This window comes from Cyprinus carpio, unplaced genomic scaffold (genome assembly GCF_018340385.1).
Source record: "Cyprinus carpio isolate SPL01 unplaced genomic scaffold, ASM1834038v1 S000006538, whole genome shotgun sequence".
In the NCBI taxonomy this organism is placed as follows: Eukaryota; Metazoa; Chordata; class Actinopteri; order Cypriniformes; family Cyprinidae; genus Cyprinus; species Cyprinus carpio.
The window spans coordinates 140,328-155,426 of record NW_024879203.1 but is presented as its reverse complement, the minus strand read 5'-3'; the positions used below and the strand labels follow the sequence as shown (position 1 = coordinate 155,426).

Below are 15,099 nucleotides of genomic sequence, written 5' to 3'. Positions count from 1 at the left end.
ATATTTATCATGATGTGAAACAAATCAGAATTCTCCCACATATGTGTTAGAAAGGGTTCCCAGTACATCTGGTACATGTTAATGAACAAAAATCCATATAGGACAATTGTGAATGCATTAAGATATATACATTTTTCTTGCCATCTGTATCATATAAGAAGATGTACTTATGTATTAGGGGAAAAAAAAGAAAGATTGTTACCAGCTCCCAAGACTCCATATGCCAGATGAGGAGGTATGGTGATCTTTCTTCGCTCGTTTACACACATGCCCTGAACTCCTTTATCCAAACCTGGAATGACTTTAGATTAGCCACACCACACCGGCCCTACTCTGTCCCTCGAACGAATGGAAAACCCTTATCCAGGCTGAGGGAGAAAGGGGGAGAGAGAAAAAAACAGAGAAGTAATACTTTATTTCTAAATCATTTTGAAATAAAAATAAAATTACAAAGCATATATAGTTATATAGATATTATAGATATATATATTATTATATATATATATATATATGGGGCTATGGGACATGCACGGGGGTGGCTCTGAGATGAATCTGTAAACATTTGATTGCCACTGACAATCTTGATTTCTTCTGCTGTTGTGTATATCTAAACAAAATACAATATAAAACAAGCAAAACCTGAGTAAACACACATAACACGATCACCCATGTGAAAAACAAACTGCTCCTTTAAAATTGGTTTAAATCTGGTTATGCCACTTTAGCATCAAAAACTGCAAACAAAAGCTTATGATAACTAGCGATCTTTTACTGTGCTGTGGTGGAGTATTGGCCCACTCTTCCTTCCAGAACTGCTTTAATTCAGACACATTGTGGTCAATACGTTTTTACAGCATTCATCTCATTTCCTCATTTTATCACAACCTTGATTTTTAAATTAAATTTTAACTTTTTTTTTTCAGGTTTATTGCGGGTGCAAAAGTGATGTTATTTAAATGCCAGTGATTTACTGTAACATTATTTCAATAGAAGCTTGCTATCTGGGATACCATGTGCACAGTGAAAGATAATGTGAGATGCATTTACATTGTGGCCGTGCCTCAGTTGCAATCAACAGAAACTGTGTCTGTAAAGGTGTGAACCAAATGGTCCATTCATTTAGAATAACAAAAGAATAGCATTTCTCAGGAACTTCATGTAGATTGCAGGATCTTAACTAGTGTTTCTAGCCCTTTTGTCTTCAGGTATAAAGGTTTGTCTCACAGACAGAACTTTGGGAGAAGCTAAGATTCTTATAGAGATTAAGATATTTTAAAGACAAACCTGCCAGCATTGCTGTTGAAGACCTGCTACACTGCTACCTTCAATACATTCTTCTGCCTTATTTTACAAGAACTCAGGTCAAACTTATTAATTTATGCATTAGAGAAATCCAGTCACCCAAACCAATGCTCAGCCAAATACTGCAAAATCTAACAGTGCTCTGAGAAAATGTTTCACCACATGATTTGTATTTTATATGAAATTAATGAAAACTGCTTTTTTATGATGCAAACACAACTGACTAGGGTGACATGATGATTGAGTAGTTTTGACTTGTGATCTGAGAAATGCACCACTGAATCCCATTTTACCCCAGCAGGAGTTGAAGAGTAGGTCTTGTTCAGCTTTCCACAAAAAGTGTAAAAGTTCTTTTTAAATGAAATGGAGAGGGCCGCGTTACTAGACTTTTTTTCAATAATGAATGTGCTTACTTTGAATATAAAAATTATTTCTGTTTATTATAGTAATTATTTCACGTACTTCAAGTGTTCATTTCATTTAAACTTATTTTTGGCAATAAATGTTGTAAAACAACTGTGTGTCCTCAACTATTTAACTATGAATGTTTTATCAAATGGTATATTTGCAGGGGTAGTTTAGGAATATGATCATGCCAAAGGAAGAATCAGATGAGAAGTGCCCTAACAAGATTTGTGACTCACCCTTACCATAGTTGCTTACGAATGAAACGTAGTGTCTCCAAGATACTGTCTTTAGGGGAAAAAACATCATGTTTGAATGTTGCTAGAATTATCTGTACTGTTAACCTATCAGATTCAGAACCTGTAGAAATGATGTCAATATGACTATAAGTAGCCTAATAATGTTAAGTTAGTTGATGGCTGGCTTCTCTTAATAATTTTCTACGGAGGATAACTCTGTCTTCAGTAAACTCTCTGTCAACTGACTGAACAAATTTGACTCCTGGTGTTCATTGAGCATATTGGTCTCTCTGTGGGGTTTAACTGTTAACTCTTTTCTTTTCTTTTCTTTTCTTTTCTATATCACAATGACATTGTAGGCCACTGCAATTTGTAGTCCAGACCCCCCTCTGACCAGCAAAAGCATAAAAGTCTGTCCAGTGTCTTGCAATCAATATCCTGCCTTTTGTACTATTGAAATGATGCCTTGCAGAAAAAAGAAGCTGATAACATGTCCAGAGCTCCGCTGCATATAAAGGTCCTATAATGAGTTAACTCACCTGGAATCAAACTTCCGTCCGTCCTTGAATGTGCCGTTATATTGATACCGAACATAATCTCCGACCTGAACCTCTCTCGAACAGTGTGTTGGTATGAAGTATCGATCAATAATCACATCTTCCAACTGACCACATGCAACTTGTATGAGAGTGAGGAGAACAGTGAGAGCTGCTGTTATCGCCATTTGAAATAAAAAGATAATTCTCATGTATTCTGCAAGAGAAAACAAAAGCAAAACTAAATCAAGCCGTGCCAAACGATACGCTTAGTTATAAAAATTTCACTATGCATTTGTTATTCCTGAAATCTGTGAAATTGCGTGCAAACATGCGGAAAATAACTTGAAAGAAGTTGATGTTCACGTAGGCTATGTTAGCCTACTGTACTGCGTGTCAAACTCCTCAGGCGCAGCAGCATCAGCCGCACGGTCCTCTAACTCCCTTCTGCCACGCATTTTCCCTAAATTAAGCAACAAGCTGTGGCGCTATTCAACAATACAACAGGCACAAGATAAATATTTAACAAAATGTTTTTGTCACTATAAGGAACGCTATCTAAATTGCATGGTTTTATACAATTTGTATTCCGATATTTCAGAATTCTGCGTTTAAATAAAAATATAATTGTTAAAAATGAACTTTGAATTTATTCAGAAGGCTGGCTATATGATGTTGTTTGGTCGATTTAGGGATCTCAACAGCATTTTCTGACAAGACATACTAAACATTTATGATTTACAATATACGTCACTGAATGAAAGCTCAAATCGGACCCAGACTTTTAAATTTAACGTACTATTAAAAGATAATGATCCAATTGGACCACGAGTATAGTGTATACTTGGACGTAGGCTAAGTGCATTCCTGTGGGGGGGAAAGCACAAAAGGAAGTGTTTTATTCATATTTAAAGCAACAATAATCTGTCAAACTTTTCTAACTTTGAGTCATTCTCAGAGCAATGACTAGGCCAACTTAAAATTGACGGACGTTTAGACCCAGAGAAGCAGTCCGGGTCAGATTTTGGGAGGCATACAGAGTTTTCCATCACCGTAAAACTCCTTCAACCCCAAAGGACCACATCTTTCCTACGTGCAGTCTGACATGAATCTCCACTTTCCGTTATTACACGGGGATCGGCGCTTACAGTGAGGAACAGAGGCGCGAACAGAAGCAGGCCCCAAACAAGAATATGCTTAGTCGTGTTTTTCAGTACTGTCTATCTTTTCTGTACTGTGAAGGCTCAGTATGAGAAATACAGCTTCAAAAGCTTTCCGGCGAACGACCTCATGCCGCTGGAGTCTGCGTACGACACGCGTTAGAGATGTACACTGCTCAGGACTGGAAGCAGAGCGCTAAATATCTGGAGCTGAGCCTGCGGCTTCATCGGCTGCTGAAGGAAAGCGAAGCGTACTGCAGTCAGAACTGCAGCGCTGTGGGCCGGGAACATGAGGAGAACAACACGGAACTACCCTCCTGATCATGGGGCACATCATAATGCGAGCTGCATGCCTGAAAAGGTGCAAAACAAATTTCCCGTGTTTTCTAAATCATATCCTAAGCAAGAGACTTTGGGTGCTTTCTAACAGAGGATACCCTACCGGTACCTTCAGTACGTCTATTACCAGGTAAGAGATCACGTCCATGGATTTGCTATGGGCCAGAACGCTTTTAAGTGTTGCTTCAGTACTAGGCTATACATGCAACGTTAACTGTCCACTGAAAATGGTAATAAACGATGGATGGACATTAGTGTAAATCATTTTCCTATTGTCGTAATCACTTGTAACAACCACAGCCTATCAACATTTTTAGAAGAGATTTGATCTGTGGGCAATAATGCATTTTTGATTATGTGTCTCCGTCGGTGCGTTGCGTTTCATTGGTCCAGTCAGCGGCACACATGCCACGTCCACGCATGATGCGCTTCGTAATGGCAAGACAACCGCGCTTTAAAGGTGTAATGTCTTAAAACTGCTTAACTCCAAAACATGATTTCTTTCAGTTAATCATTGTCGTGAATGTAGTAACTGTTCGTAAGATTTAGGATGGATGATGAGGATTGACAACCAGAGAGAAAAGTAATGCTAAGCAAAGGGACAGAAATATGAAACAAATCTGGTTAAGGTTATAGAAAGGTATATTTGCTGCTTGTTTGTATTGCTGCTATAATAATTCATGATATAAGGAAATACAGAAAATAATTCCAAATAATTTTTCAGATTTGCGATAAATCACCCACCCACACATACAGCCTACTACATAATATACAACAAAAAATATTTTATAATAAATAAGATATAAAGAAGTAATAATTATTAAATACCAGCATAGTGCAGTGCCTAATAGTGTGTAGATATGTTATCAACACGTTTTCATTTCCAACTCACATGGACGCTTGGTCAGGAACGCACGGGGTTCTTTTGCTCAAGTCTCCTGCTTCTCAACCTTATCTCCTGAGACAAAAACTCTAAAACCCCCAAAATGGTTGGCACTTACATTTCAGAAGAGATTTCATCATCATCACACACAGTTAAGATCTCAACAACATCACACACTTTGCTCATAGTATCTCCTTAGCTAAAGGCTCTGGATCGCTCATAATTGTCTTCTATAAATTGCATTAGCAATTTCAACAACTTGTATCAATATGAGCTCAAACATTTCTATGAAATAATATGTATTATTAATCAAATTATTTTTGGATTGGATTGAGTCATAAGCCATTGAATGTGCATTTTAGCAAAGAAATCTCCAGGGTTACTGTTCCTGTAAGTCAGTTTAGATAAAGGCACTAGGTAGATTACTATTTCCAACAAATTATATGCCCAATGCACATAAACTGTACGGTTCTATTATCTTATTGTGTGTCAACAAGAGTAATGTTAACTGTATTTTTGCATAATTTTAATCTGAATATAGGCTTAAATTCTGAATTTATGGTTTCTTTTTTTACTTTATTTTGTGCCTTTCAAGTACTTGACTAAGTGCATACTTTGTAAAGTTGTTGAGATCTCTTCTAACGCCTTAAAAGAGACAAATATGAGACCCCCAGAGTCTTTAGTTTTTAGTTTAGTTTTTATCAGTGTAATAATGTCATGGGTCACATGTCAGGGGTAACGTATTTAACATGCATTTTAGTGTCACACACCGGACATTTTACTTTGAAAATGCCGTGAAACATGGTATGTAAAATCAGTAATGCAGAAATGTCACCTCAAGCACATATTTCCAATGAGCCTGGGATGCACATGTGAAAGATCCAGCAAAGTAGAAGAATCTGAGCACATTGTGTGATGTTATTGAGATCTCTTCAAAAGCTTTAAAGGAGACAAATGTAAGACCACAGAGTCTTTAGTTTTGGATAAAAGTCTGAGCACAGTGTGTAATGATGATAATGAGATTTCTGCTAAAACTTTTAGGAAGACCATTTTAAAAGTGTTAGATTTTTTTCCCCCAAGAGACAAGTGTGAGAAGCAGGAGACTCAAGCAGGGGAAAAAAGTCATGCAACAACCATAGAAGAACTGGTACACCAGTGTTACATTTAAATAGAGAGTGTTGATCTTATACTAGAAAACTTACACTTATATAACCCCTTTCTAGTGTATTTAGAAAATGTGCTGCATAAACAATGCTGGGCATTGAAGAACAATTTAATCCAGTAAACCATTTTAATAATAAATAAAAAAAACAAAAAACTTTTCTCCTAAAATGAAACTGAAGAAACCTGAAGACAAAGGTGATACCTAAATGAGATATAAGAAAATCACCCCTTAGTATCCTGAGCTTAGAGTAACCTCTGTTAGAGCCATCGCCTTATGGGCAGCAGATCAATGTCAAAACACAGCTGCACCTGTCCCAGCTATAAAGGTACTTTCCTGCTCCTGTTCCCTTCTCACCTCTGCCATTAATTCCTGTCTCTCCTCCTACTGTCCTGACCATTAAACGTAGAAGAAGAAAAAAAACTCCAGTGTAATCAGAAAAGAAAGAAAGAGCAACCTCTGAGCAATAAAACATTTGTACGACAGTGTCTTGAAAGTTTCTCACAGCCCATTCTCAATTTGGACTCTTTCTTTCAGAACTTTCTCAACTTTCTCATTTGTGTCTACTTTTAAATATCTGAAATGCTAGACCGTTTGTGCCTGTAAGACTTTCTTCTAGCCCACTCAGGGTCAACCATATCCCTGATTTCATGCCCCTACTCTCAACATCTTCTTCTCAACATTTACAATTATATGTAACTAAAATATTATAACTGAAATATTTAATAAAATATAATCTATATATTTCATAAAGCACTATATAAATACATGTGACTTGGCAGTTCTAACAGTAACAAGTGACAACATGTATTTGAATCTGAGAATGCCAGTGGAGAGATCTCACCTGTGTACCCCTTATTTTACTAATATCAATGAAATGAGAAACTGCAAAACAATATTTTAACAAGACAATCCAGACACTAAATTATCTTATGTTATGTGCGCCTAGATGAATGAGTTGGAGAGAGCGGTTTCGGCAGCACACACATATCTACAACGAAACCCTGAGGACCCCCTACTATCTAAGAGTCTTAGCTACTATAAAAGCCTGTTTGACACGGAGGAGTACCTCGTAGACCATGAGGAGAAGCCCTACGAGGTATTTATTCTCTCTAATTGTGTTTTTCTTTTTAACCTTATTTGTGAGAAGCACTCTTCTGCAATAATTAAATATGGATTCATATTAATCTAAATAATAAATGTGAAATAACTAAATATGGATTCATATCAATCTGTCTCTTAGGCTTTATTCCTGAAGGCTGTAAAGCTGTATAATTCGGGGGATTTTAGCAGCAGTGCTCGTGATATGGAGTTGGCAGCTGCTGAGTATTTTAAAACATTCAACACGTGTTTGATGTCCTGTGAGGGGTCATACGATGTGCAGGAGTTTAAAGACTTCTACCCCACATTAGCTGGTCAGTGATATCATGATGCATTCTCAGATTTGTTTCAAATATCAAAATGAACATTATGAATACATCCACTTGCACTCTCATAACTTCAAAAAGCAGTTGGCTTGGTATACATGAGAAAATCATAAACTACCTGACATATAAATGCAATGTCCTCTCTCTTTTTTTCTCCCCCAGATTTCTATTTTGAAGTAATGAAGTGTAAAGTAAAATGTGAGGAAAATTTGACTCCAAATGTTGGCGGTTTCTTTGTGGAGAAATTTGTTGCCACAATGTACCACTACATGCAGTTTGCTTATTACAAATGTAAGTAACATAAACACACACACACACACACAACAAAAATTGTTAATTGTCTTCTTTCAGCAGTAGACACAAGAAATACTACAATCTGCCCATATTTCATATCAATTAGTAAAATTTGCTATAACGGGCAATGATGTATTGTAAAACAATATTATTGCAGGAGACATGCCAGACTCTCAGTATCTAGTTCTTGTAAAAACTTTTTATAAACACTTTCCAGTTCCTGTAAACATCTAGAGGTTTTGGCATGATGCACTGTTGATGCAGAACTGTGTGTCATTCAAAACTGATAGAATAACGTTTACAAGATATTTACAGTGTAGTAGACTTGTTGCACTTGACCACTTCATGCATTTTCATTGACTGAGTAGCAAACGGATCACAATCCGATCACCAAACCATTTCAGGAGGTGAATTGAGAGCCATTTTAGATGCGACTTGGTCACATGTGAATTTGGTGTAAAAGTGACATGTGCATGTACTCTTAAAATTTTACTTCTTCTAAAATGGTAAAAATAAAGGTGTGGCATTTGCAAATTCAAATCCAGTTTGTTGAAAACACATTCATGTGGCCATGTGTAAATGGAATGTTCAAACTCAATCAGATAACAATCCAATCATAGAGATAGACCAAGAATAAATGCCCCCATAGACTAAGACTTCATTGCCAAAAGGTTTTCATTTAAAACAATCACTTTATAAATTACTTTTCTTAATTTGTCCTTCTAGTAAATGATGTGCGAAATGCAGCATTGTGTGCAGCAAGCTATATGCTGTTTGATGCAAACGATCAAGTGATGCAGCAGAACATGGCCTACTACAGATTCTACAGACAACAGTGGGGACTGCAGGACGAGCATTTCAAACCACGACCAGTAAGTACAAACACATGTTTGTTTTTGTGAATTTACACGCATATCATGAACATACCAAAATGACAAACATGTAGTAAGGGTAATGCTTCTGATGCTCAACAAATTCCCCATAACAGTACTGGAGTGGCGTATAAATTTTTGTTGTTGTTACTCTTGGCAATGGAATCAAATTCATGTTACATATATTCAAGTATTGTAAGGTATTGTAAAAGAAGAATGTTTCGCGAAAAGTATTGAAAAAAAAAAAAAAAAGGTTTCGCAAACAAAAACAAAGAATCACAAAATGTAAATAAAATAGATAATAAACAAAGTTATAATTAATTGCAAAAATCAGCGACTGCTGTAAAAGAAGCTTAAGAACTTTGATACTTTTTGATCTCTTTATCAGATTTTTAGCAGATATAATTATACGGGATTACCTAGATGAATGTACATTAACAGCAAGCATTGTATAAGATATCTAACAGAGAGATAATAGAAGATATGAGCTTTATAAAACACATGGCTATGAAATATAACATATGTACATTTGTTGAAATCATTTTAGTTTTTGTATGTTATACAGGCTATTTCCAAAGACATAATGTAACATCTATTCATTTACATTTTGCATAGTATGTAGTTTACAAATATCATAATCAATTGTTCTTTTGAAATACTTTACTGTTTTGCAAATAAACACAGCAAAAAGAGAAACATCCTCACATTCAACTGCTTTTATTATGTCAATATCAAAAGTAGCAGACAGTATCTGGTCTGGCCACCAAGTGCTTTGAGTACAACAGTGCTTCTCATCCTCATGGACTAAACCAGATTTGCTAGTTCTTGCTATAAGATTTTATTTTATTATTTATTTATTTATTGGCTGAGTTTATTTGTTGCATGAGTTTGGTTCCATGCTTGGCTTCTTTTAACTCAAGCTCCACACATACCATCCTCAACAAAGGTATATCTTCTTTGTTTTTATAGAATAGCTCAGACATTCTGAAGTGGCCTGATAATGGACATAGATTTGTAAATGTTCTGGCTTTGCTTAGGCGTTGTTTTCACACCTACTGTTTTAACATTTCTGTCTTTGTGTCCATACAGGAAGCTCTTAGATATTTCAATCAAACCACCAAACTGAGGGAACTTCTGGAGTTCGCACAGAATTATTTACAGACAGATGACGAGGTAAACCCTTAGTTTGTTATTTAATAGCAAGTCAATCAAAACAGATTGTGTCAAAGCAACTGAACAACGTGAATTAGGAAAACAGTAATGGAATTGAATGCAGCTCAGTTCAGTTTAAATAGTATCTTTGCAATCATTTGCAATCAAGTCAGCGATATCACTGTAAATGAAGTGTCCCCAACTAAGCAAGCCAGAGGCGACAGCGGCAAGGAACCAAAACTCCATCAGTGAGAGAATGGAGAAAAAAAACCTTGGGAGAAACCAGGCTCAGTCAGGGGGCCAGTTCTCCTCTGACCAGACGAAACCAGCAGTTCAATTCCAGGCTGCAGCAAAGTCAGATTGTGCAGAAGAATCATCTGTTTCCTGTGGTCTTGTCCCGGTGGTCATCTGAGACAAGGTCTTTACAGGGGATCTGTATCTGGGGCTCTAGTCCTGGTCTCTGCTGTCTTTCAGGGCTGTAGAGGTCCTTTCTAGGTGCTGATCCACCATCTGGGCTGGATACGTACTGGATCCGGGTAACTGCAGTGACCCGGAATAAGAGAGAAACAGACTAATATTAGCGTAGATGCCATTCTTCTAATGATGTAGCAAGTACATCGGGTGTTATGGGAAGTGTTCTCGGTTCCGGTTGACCTAATTAATGCAGCCTAAAAATCCTTTAATGGATTTGGATATTAGAAGTGTATTAGTGTGTTATGTGTAAGCCAGGTTAAAGAGATGGGTCTTTAATCTAGATTTAAACTGACAGAGTGTGTCTGCCTCCTGAACAATGTTAGGTAGGTTACTCCAGAGTTTGGGTGCTAAATAGGAAAAGGATCTGCCGCCCGCAGTTGACTTTGATATTCTAGGTATTATCAAATTGCCAGAGTTTTGAGAATGCAGCGGACGTGGAGGACTATAATGTAACAATAGCTCTGTAGAGTAGCTAAATAAAATAACCCTAAAATAAGTCAGCTATATTTCTTGAATGGTAAATGCAGTGGTGGCCTATGTAGTTTAGTACAATCCTACTTTGTTTTGGGTTGATCTTGGATTGACTTTTCCAAGCCAGTCAAACAAAGATATACACAAGCACACAAATGCATGGCTTGATTTGTGTTTTAAGGGCAGAGCAGATCAAAATAAAGTAGTTGTAATTTCCACATTGTGCGTATCTAATTAGCAGTGTTTTTCCTTATCTCTGTCAGCTTGCAACACATATCTATTTGTTAAAGTCACATAGTGCATGTTCTAACTTGAGTTAAGCCAGTCGACATTGTAGCCCACGGCCCACATACAGCTCTGGAAAAAAATAGACCTCTGAAAAAGTATAAATTTCTATGATCTTAGTATTTATAGGTGTGTGTTTGAGTAAAATTAACATTTTACTACTGACAACATTTTTCCCAAATTCCAAATAAGCATATTGTTATTTAGAGCATTTATTTGCAGAAAATGACAACTGGTTAAAATAACAAAAAAGATAGTGTTTTTGTCACGGTTGCACTATTGCGAGGAGCGAGGAATGAGGAGACGTAGGAGAATTTCACAACCACAGTCTTTAATGATTCAGGAAACGAGGAGAACAAGGCAGGCAGGAACACACAGTTAGCACAACGGGGAATGATGTTTAAGACCCGACAAGGAAACATGGAGCAGATTACACTATATATACTCAACTTAACAAGGGATCATTAACAAACACAGGTGAATACAATGACATGATCAAACGAGAGGGAAAACTAGAGCATACACACAGACAGGCCGTTAATCCTGACAGTTTTCAGACTTCAAATAATGCAAAGAAAACAATTTCATATTAAAAACTATTTTATACAACACAACACTGTAATGTTTTAACTTATAGGAAGAGTTCAGAAATCAATATTTGGTTGAATAACCCTGATTTTCATACGTCTTGGCATGCTCTCCACCAGTCTTTCACATTGCTGTTAGGTGACTTAATGCCGCTCCTGATGTAAAAATTCAAGCAGCTCGGCTTTAATGGCTTGTGATCATCCATCTTCATATTCCAGAGGTTTTCAGTGGGGTTCAGGTCTGGAGATTGTGCTGGCCATGACAGGGTCTTGACCTGGTGGTTCTCCATCTACACCTTAATTGAACTTCCTTCTTGACACATATAACCTTCACAAAGAAAAAAAAGCCCAACCTCAGACTTGTTGAACAACCCCATATCATAACCAATCATCCACCAAACCAGGCTTGATTCATGTGCCCGCCACAAAGACGAATATACCTGATTCCAGCCTTGCTGAAGCTCCCCCAGATCATCAGCAATCCTCCAAAAAATATCACAGTGAGTGCGAGACACCGTGGCTTGTAAGCGTCTCCAGGTCTCCGTCTAACCATTAGTTGACCAGGTGTTGAGCAAAGCTGAAAACTGGACACATCAGAGAAGATTACCTTTTTCCAATCCTCTATAGTCCAGTCTTTATGGTGTTTTGCAAACTTTTTTTGTCCCCAATGTCTGTAACTGAACCTTGAACCGCTGTCTTTGAAACTTCAAACCTGACGCTCAGTGTATTCCTCTGCCAGTAAAGCCATATTGGAACCCTTCTTTTCCTCACTCAAAACTTTTCTTTTCATCTCTTTTGGCATGGCCAATAGTTATTATTTGATTCCAATTACTTTCTGCACTGTTTTTGCCATCCAGCTGTTAATATTGCAAGAGCATTTATACTTTATACTATCATTAAACTCTTGACTCTTTGGGGCAGCAGTATATGTCTTGGCTTGATTTTTTTTGTGGGGGGGGGGGGGGGGGGGGGGGGTGGGGGGGGGGGGGGGGGGGGGGGGGGGGGGGGGGGGGGTGGGGGGGGGGGGGGGGGGTGGGTGGGGGGTGGGGGGGGGGGGGGGGGGGGGGGGGGGGGGGGGGGGCGGGGGGGGGTGGGGGGGGGGGGGGGGGGGGGGGGGGGGGGGGGGGGGGGGGGGGGGGGGGGGGGGGGGGGGGGGGGGGGGGGGGGGGGGGGGGGGGGGGGGGGGGGGGGGGGGGGGGGGGGGGGGGGGGTTGAACAGAAACCAAATCACTGAAAGTAACTTTGACAAAGTGTTAAGATGCTAGACAAGTCAAGATAACATGATCCTAAAAATCATGGGCTACACATCCAGCAGAAATGCACCAGCAGTAGCTTGGGGTAAGAACAATGAAAAACTGGCTAGAGAAGGCTTTACCTCAAACCAGTTAACTTGTCATGAGTTTGAAAGTGGAAGAAGTTGGTTTTACACTTCCTGTCATGGATCCTGTACCTTTCCAAGGTTTGAAGCTGGTATGAGAAGCTGGACACCTTTGTCAGCAACAGCAAAATAGTCAGAGAAACAGAACCCTCTGTCTTTCATGCAATGTCTCCCTTTTCCAAAACATCAGCGATCAATCACCAGATGATTTGGTGATTGTTTTGTCACTGGAAAGGAATATTAGACTGATGCCAACCAGGAAACCTTTGCAAGCTTTAACAATATCCAGGTTGAGCTGGTTTTGTCCCAGGTGTTATTGGGTACGAACAGGTAAGCTTTAGGCAAATGAGCTTGGTGTAGTGCTGTTTGCACACAGTTCCTTTCCCCTCTCTGAGGAAATACTGTGTGCTTTTCTATCCATGAGAGTCCCCCATTTCTGGTGAACACTGGATGCCATACTACTCTTTCCAGCGCTCATAAATAGCTGAATTTGACAGAGGAATCTCACTACCAGGCTAATTATTAATGGTATGCCCCTTTTCAGGTGAGCCCGTCTAGTTGGGTTAAGTGCTTTATATGTGGTGATTCCCTTCTCAACCAGTGAACGTAAAGAAAATACAGATAATTCTAAGGCAAAATGCTGTTTAAAAGGTATAAAAGAGATAAAAGGTGTGTTACATATCCTAAAGTTGACTAGACGTCATATTGTTTTTTGGGGGGTTAAACACTTAAATTTCTAAAAGCAGGTTAGTTCCGGGCCTGAGAGAGCGACCAACCACTGAACAACATGTTTCTAAATTCATTTTTGACTTTTTTTAATTGCACAATTAAATAAATTACCACAATATCACTGTGTGACGTCTCCCACTGATGGTTTGAATGGGTGGGACAACTTACTGGAAATGTCCAAGGATCAAATATGTTATTTCCTTAAACCGGCTAATAGCTGTTAAAATTGTCAATAGGCAGACATGTTTCTGAGTGTGTCCTATTGTCCTCTTCATTGGACTGATAATATTAACATGTGGTTATTAACTGTGTGTTTGTTAACAGGATACTGTAAGTTCAGAGGAAGCAGCATCAGCTCTGTCAAGTCCTCCTGATGAAGAGTTTGAGGGAATCGGGGACTACGAGGAGTCTTTCCTGGCTGAATGGTGGCAAGAACCCAAAACTAAAGGAGATACTGGAGAACCAGCTGAATAAACACAAACCAAATCATATACTATTATTTATACTGGTACCCTGAGGGAGTTTTCATCTGGCTTCTTCCTCATCCCCTGTTGACTCTTTCCCCCTTTTTCATTGGAGATGAATTGTACTGTATACAGTCTAACTTTACTTTTAACTAAAACATTTGGAACATTTGTATAATTTTGATGCAAGAAGTTTTATAATAACAGTCTCTCATTCAGATTTTTTTTTAGTTTAGATGAGCTCATTGAAACTGGAGACACATCACCAATCTAAACTCTGCTTAACAAAATCAGGTCTGTGTTGGAAATAGTATTTTTACGTTAAACCTGATTTTTAATGTGTTTTGTTCCCTCCCACATATATTGATATGATTGATATGAAATGCATCTGCATCTTTTCACATGCAATCTCTGTAATTCTGTTTTCATTTCAGGCTTTATAAAAGAGTTGCTGACACTTCCTATTTTTTCTTTAAGTTTTACCTTTACTGACAAGGAAGATTAAATATCACAAGAATATGTGTAAATACACCTGATCAAATATGAGACAAAATTCCAGTTCGGCTGTAGCAGCATAAAAAACAACAACAATAGTGCCATTATTTGGCTCAATTATTTAGTGTTGCTTTAGATCAGTTTAATAGCCTTGTAAAGTTCATAAAGTTATGAAACAAGCTCAATTCAGCTAAGCAGCACAAAAAAAGAAGACATAGTTTAAGCAGTGTTTCCAAAGTACTTTACGGAAGTGAAGCAATGAATCCATGGTTCTCGAGACAAAAAAAAAAAAAAAAAATCAAAAGTTATTTCAGTTATTCTTTGTTGTGGTCTTCCTTTTTATATTTAAAATGAGGCATTTTTGCTGTTTCTGTGAAATACAGGCACTTCATGTAACAACTGAAATAAAACATGTAGAAATTTATTGGTGGCCTAATCAACATTT

General features: G+C 38.1%; 1 pseudogene; it reads left to right on the top strand.

The window, feature by feature from the left end:
* The first annotated feature begins 3,589 nt into the window (after positions 1–3,589).
* Positions 3,590–14,725, top strand: LOC109108187 (annotated as a pseudogene).
* Positions 14,726–15,099: the final 374 nt, after the last annotated feature.